This window comes from Pinus tabuliformis, chromosome 8, assembly GCF_031772625.1.
Source record: "Pinus tabuliformis cultivar Carrire ecotype Pingquan chromosome 8, CPIR1, whole genome shotgun sequence".
NCBI classification, from domain to species: Eukaryota; Viridiplantae; Streptophyta; class Pinopsida; order Pinales; family Pinaceae; genus Pinus; species Pinus tabuliformis.
Window position 1 is genome coordinate 1,879,819,134 of NC_142294.1, and position 7,122 is coordinate 1,879,826,255.

The following is a 7,122-nucleotide window of genomic DNA, read 5'->3' on the forward strand; positions in this document are numbered from 1 at the left end:
TAAACAACTACATACACATAGAAATATGGCCAACAACTGGAACATTCAAGGCAAGAACAAAGACATTGTTGTTTTAAGCTCAAACCAACCAAGATCCATTTAATTCCAGATCTATCATGCACTAAAAGGGATCAAATCCCTAGAGGTGCAAGCCTTCCTTTTGGAGTGTAGAATTTGAGGAAAGGTTTGCACCTCTAGGAATTTGATCCCTCATTGGGCATGATATATCTAGATTTGTTTTAATTCAATTGTATTTTGGAAAATTTAAATTAAATGAAATTATCACTCACTCATTTTTGTTAAAAAATAGAGAAATAGTTAATTTAACTACTAAATAAAAAATAAAAGTTTTAACCATGAAGAAATTATTTAAACAAAAAAATATTATTTAAAAATCTTACTATGCTACACTCTTAAATAGCTTAGTTTTGTTTATAGATATTTTGGGCAAGATCATGCAAATATTTGAAGCAAGTTATGTTATCAGAAATCAGATAAAGTGTTCGGTTGTAAAACATACATAAAGTAATCATGTACAAATGATCTGATAACAAACCATCTACATTATGGTGTACATCTTGTTTTCAACGAATGAAGTACATGTTCTAGGCCACATATGTTAATATAGTGGAATCCTCTTCGTCGCATTCCAAAATTTCCCTGGTTATCAATTCGTTAATTCTCTTCTTTATGCATTTAATTTCTGGCTTGAATATCTTCTGAAGTTGCTCAACGCATTCACTGATTAGTTGTTGCTGAGATAAGACTTTTCTGGCTTTCATGATGCGCGCAATGGCACAGTCTATAACGCAGCCCCTTTCCTGCTTGACAACTTCAGTAACTTTCTTTTCCTGCACATCCACTAGTTTTGGAAGTGGAATCTTAATCTTTGTCAATTTGTGTGTAAATTTGGGATTGAATTCAAAATGGTCCCCTGATGATATGGATTTGTTCACTGGATTCTTCAGCAGAATATTATACTTTCCGCATGCAAGGGAATGTAACAGTGCGGCAACCTCTTCCTCTTCTAAATTTAATTGAGATTGGATTTCTTGATAACTCAATTGTCCAGCATCATTGAATAACAATAACACAGCTGCCTGACATGTTGAACCCGTTATTTCTATTGTCCTAATATCAAATCTGGAAATGATGTCGCATGTCCCCAAAGAATATATCCATGTAAGTTGACGGCCCTTATGGATTTCATGATAAAATTCGTTGAACACCTCAACGCATCTGAACATTTCTGAAGGTATATTAAGTTTAGAATACTTGTATTTTGGCCAGACTGCGGTATTCAACACTTTAACACCCAAAGATATTGTAAGCTTGGTATTTGAATTTGCCGTAAAACTAGCTTGAATTTCCTTTGAAGCAGCGAAATCATTTAGCATGCCCTGCATCTTTGATGTCAACAGAGTACCACACTCCTTCTTCAACTCGGACAGTATGTTCTGTTCATGATCAATATCCATTCTCCTGTCGAACAATAATCTCTTGGCTAATTTCTTGTTGCAAGATTCTGCAAATAAATCTTTATCCGTAACGTAATAAACAAGTTCTCCGATTTTTTGGAAAATGCTCTCAATATGATCGTCCATCAGTTTGGGTTTCCTGAGTACACTATCACAAAATTCTGCCAACAACTCTGCACTCGTGCTTGCTCCCACTCTTTTATCAAACATTACAGAAAATGCTTCCCTGAAAGCCAGAAGAATAAGCTTATGCTTTTGAAATTCATGCTCTACATAACTCTTATACTTGCCATGGATTTCAATAAGCTTGGGCACATATTCATGCTTATCATTCCCAGCATCCTCTGCCCATTTAATCAATGCTATTGCTTCGGTAGTTACATGTTCTTTTAAAATACATGCCACTGGTTCCAAACCCTGGCGTATCTTACCAAACAACCTATACATCCTGGAAAGGTCGTCTTTCTTGTCATCCCTGAACAACACACGGCAACAAGAATCCTGTTTTTCCAAAAGTTGAGTTTCATAGCGGAAGAGGAGTTCATATTCTACTATCTCCATTAAGTTGTGTTCGCTGCTGGAGTGCAAATAAGGGGCAACTCTGTGCTTCTCATGTTTCAGACACTCTTCAACTTTTAGCATATATTGGGGCAAGGATTCCTGTACAATCCATAAAGCCGCCTTTCGAGCATAGTAAGTTGCAGTATCTTCAAAAATGGGCTTTTCAAAATGATTCTTGTACAAGCCCATACCATTACCATTACCAATTTCCAAGAAAACGTTCACAACGTGTTTCACCAAAGCCATGCCAATCTTCTCTCCCTCGCGCTCTCGATTTATCAAATCCAACACGCCATTCTTCACATCCACCCGTACGTGATCATACACAAGCTCACGGAAGCAGAGCAACGCAACTGCTCTGAGACTGGGCAGCACAACACCGGTCTTTCTGCGCACGAAGTAGCGATCCAAATGAGAGAACATGTGTGACATGCATTGGGCCATGATCTTGTAATTTTCCCATCGTTTTTCAAATTCCCTACAAATGAACTCACCATCACCACCCTGTTGTTTACTCAATGCCGGTAAAACCACCAAAGATATGTATAGTTCAAACGACTTCCTGTACATTTCGTACAGTTGCTGATGGTGGCCTTGAAAACACAGTTGGCAAATAGTCAAATAAACCTCCATAAACTCCTCATAGGAGAAAAATAATTCATCCTTCTTAAAGTTGCCTTCTACTCTTTTTCTCAAGTTTCCCAAACCTCTTGAGATCAAAGCTTGTCCTTCCTCCCACTCTATCTTCCCTTCCTCCGCCGCCAGCTTCAATATAATCTCTTCATTCTTCTGCGTGACCTTCTCTTCTTTATTCGATTTCTTCGACTTCGACTTCGACTTCGACTTGCCCGCCATTAGAGATTTCCACTCGGTGCCTCCACACAATAACAATATTATTTCACGAGTTGGGAGTTGCGACAAAGCGAGTACAAGATCTCTCGCATCACCACTTTACTATCAATGTATGTTTAACCGGTGATCACAAACTCTAAAATTGCATGCTGAATTGAATTGAATTTATACGACACGGGGTCAATATAACACCTTTTGGCCGACGGTTATGCAGATTGGTTTCCTTGTTTTGTTTTGTCATACTATTCAATCCATTATTTGAAAAAAAAAATTAGCATACACTATTTAAATAGAATTTAATTTATTTTTCTTTTATATTTAATATTTTTTATTTTTTATTAATGGTTTATATTTATCTTTAAAGTAATTTTATCGTTTAAAAATAAAGTCATATAAATAACTCTCATATGAAGTAAATGACTTATGAGTTTTTATGTGGTATTGATAAGTTATAGTATTGACTTATGACATTGAAACAATTTATTTTTACACGTTAAGAACTTTCATGGTACAATAGGAGTAAATCTCCTTAATTAAAAATATTAATCCATGTTTTTGTTCAATTTATATATGTTTAGTTTATATATGAATTCCTTTTCTAATAATAATAATAAAGAAATTACAATTTAGTTAGTTTTCATGGTTTTTTAAGTTGTGCAACCTTACATGTATCATGAAGTGTGTTTTTTGATGCTTATTATAGATACCAACCATTTAGTTCTAAATTTAATTTGGTTTTTGTTCATCACCTCTTGCTTCATCATGTTGCTTGTTTAAAAGGTTTTTCAAAACATCACAACCATGTAAACAAGAGATAACCAAAAGTGCCTTCAAAATATTTTATTGGTTAGAGTGTAAAGAAATGTCAATAAGTATGAGCTTTATTGTTTGGTAGAATAGTGCTTAGTTGTTCCATGTGAAATTTGATGGATTAATCCCATGGTATTTGCCTTCGCAGCCTACAGGCAGTGTTGTGGGCATATGCTAGGAAGCCTAGGCATAATGTTGCAGGCACAGAGAGGGAACATTGCATAGTCTTGTAGTGTTGTTGGCTGATAGTGGCAAGGCCGCAACAGTTGTTGTTGTTGTAGCCATACAAAACTCAAGGATTCGTAGCCCATTTCTCCTGCCATCTTCAACATCGTTATCATTTCACTGTAGAGGATTAGTTAAATCACCTGTAGCACCAACATCTCATCAGTCTAACCATCTGCAATCAACAACTCATCAAGACCATGCATAAGCATGTCATGGATACTAAGTTGATATCAATGTCAACACTGTCAACACTAAGACAATGTTAATTTGTGATTTTCCCATCTCTTGTTATTCTCTTACTGAAGATTTTATTTTCCGCACCCAAATCCTTCACAAAAATTGAATTAGCTAATTTTATTTTGAGCACATTTATATCTTGCATGTTGGACCCCACAACGAACTTGTCATCTACATAAAATAACAAGGTAGTATAGTTTCCATTATTTAGTCTCCTAAAATAAACACAATGGTTAGGCTAACATTTGATATAAGCTTGTTCTATTGTAAACCTATCAAACTTCAAATACCACTACCTTGGAGCTTTCTTTAAAATGTACAAGCTCTTCTTAAGTTTTCATACTAACTTTCCCTTCCCTTCAACCTCATATCCTATGGTTGTTGCATATACACACTTTCCTCTCGGTCCCCATGAAAAAGGTTGTTTCCAGATCTAATTGTTCAATATGCAAATCTTCGACCGCCACTAAACGTAAAATAGTAATTGAAGCCATTTTGACAATATGAGAAAATATTTCATCAAAACCTATATCTTTCTTCTGTGAAAACCACTTTACAATAATCATGTCCTAGTACCTCCTTTTTCCTTCATCTTCTTCCTTCAACCTCTATAGCCATTTATTTTGCAATTCTCTTTTACCTATAGGCAATGGGACCAAGTCCCAAATCTAGTTATGTACCAAAGGGTCCATCTCTTATTTCATGCCTTACTCTTATTTCTTTCATGTTTATACCTACATTGCTTCTTCCTATCTTTTTGGTGGTCAAAAATACATAATAAAATGAATGAGAGTATCATTTACAAGGTCTACTTAACTTGGTTGATTTTCTAATAGCATTTGTAAAAGGTACATCTTAGTGTTGTTGTTGTTGAACCTATTGATTTGTGGGCACCTTTGGAATTTCTTTTTTTGTGATTTCATTAAATACTATGTATTCAATGTTTTCCTTTTCCTATTTCGCCTTGTGCAATTGATCTTTGTACATGACATTCACGTTGAATACCACAACTCTACGCCTATGATTTTTTGATTTTCATAATTGATCCAAAATTCATGACTTAATTTGTGTTAATTATAAGCGTAAGTTAGCTTAATGAATGAATGGAAAGATTGAACTAAAGAAATAAATAACAAAATATAGAGAGACAAAAAGAACAAAGGTAGTTAATGGATTTCACCTACTATGGGCTATATCTATGGGATAGCTTCTAATGAGTGGTCGCTGATCATATTATGTGATGCAAAAGTGATGTTTATATTCACGATGTCCCCATCCTATAACAATACTCATCCCCGACTCTACTAAAGGTCAACTGGATTGGCCTCAAACTGAGTCCCCCACTGCTATTAGGCATACTAGAAGGTAGAAGGGAAGAAGAAGAGGAAGAACAGTGGAAGGAGATAGCAAGGAAGGCGGGATTCTATGGCAAAGAATAGCAGACCACATCAGAAGCTTGGGATGCTAGGGAGGCCACCAGGGCCATAAAAGATGAGGAGATTGACTAAGATTCTCAGAGGATGAGCAACACATTCAGTAGGGGGGTGACGATGAGCCTCATAAATAGGTAATTATATGGGCTCATTTTACCTCCTAACCTAGTCAAACCAACCATTCTCTTAGCTTATTATATGATTTTTTGATTATATTTATGCTTATAGAGTGAGTTGATTTAGTTATTGTGCCATGTGGTCTAACATGTATTTAATGCAGATTATTGATAATTTTCGATGTCAAAGTCAAGGTTCTAGTGGGAAAATGGCAGCAATAACTTGAAGTGGACAGAGGAGAGTACTTATAGGAGGGAATCCCCCTAATTTATTACTCCTCACTTCGAATTCCCCTTCATTAAGCTCGGAGTACAAGCAGCCGAATCATGCACTAGAAGGCAGCCGAGCAAATGGAGGATGATTGATGATTATCTCGAGTTTTGGGAACCAAGCCTCCCTGATTTGAAGGAAGATATTGGTAGCTTCATTTGTATAAGTAGAGGTGCCTGGGGCCTCACTAGGGTCAGATTTTTGTTGGATTTTTTCTTATGTAAACTCTGCTCAAATTTTGAGCTTATTATTTTGTGACAGTTTCATGTAATCTTGCTATTGTTTTGAAAATAAAAGATGGAATCACTTTTGAGCTAGCATTGAGTTACCCCAAAGGGCTAAAGCTCTTGGGTTAGGGCCTAATCCAAGTAGCCAAGCTCCTCTTTACTTGTATTTGTATGCTTTGTTTAAGTTTGTAGATTAGTTTGTTGTTAGATGTATTTATTTTATGGTTAAGAATAGGTTGCTTTTCGTGATTTAGTAGTTTGATTCCATTTTGATTTTTGTAGTAGGTTAAACAGTCATCAAAAAATATTCAAAAGTCTAGCAATATTTCGTTGGCCTCTCTTCCTCCCTTTGGGACCATGATTTAAGGCAAAGACCCTCTTGCTGCCCCGAAAACACAAATTTTCCTTCTTCATAGGACTTCTAGTGTTTGTGGCTTTTTAGTAGGTTAATAGGCCACCTTTGCTTTGCTTTAGATCTTCTTCATCATGTTCAATTCCTGATTTTCTATAGTCTTCTTTCATGCTTTCCTTTCCTACAGCAATTCTCTGCATTTCCTTTCTTAGATCAAAGTGTAGACCATTTTTATGCAAAACTCTGTTTTTCCTAAATGCACTCATTTCACTTGTTGCTTGATTTCCTTGATTGACTGTCAATTTTTATGCAGCAGATTTATTCTAGCAGTAGGCTAGCTTATCAGTGATCACACCCTCCATCTGATCCATGCCCTATTGGTCTCCCAAGTCTCACCTCAATTCTGCCTTAGTTTCTTGCATTTTTCCTAGAACTTCTTCCTCTCTCCTTTAGAAAATCCAATCATCTTTCTCTCTCTCAGTGGTTCATGGTAGACCATAGGCACCCTAATACCTCATTCCAACCTTCATCCACATTTTTCACCCACTCTCACATCC

At 36.1% G+C, this 7,122-nt stretch overlaps 1 pseudogene; it reads right to left on the reverse strand.

Annotated features, from left to right (window-relative positions):
- Positions 1 to 605: 605 nt before the first annotated feature.
- On the reverse strand, positions 606 to 2,894 carry LOC149243895 (cullin-1 pseudogene; annotated as a pseudogene).
- Between the last annotated feature and the right edge of the window lie 4,228 nt (positions 2,895 to 7,122).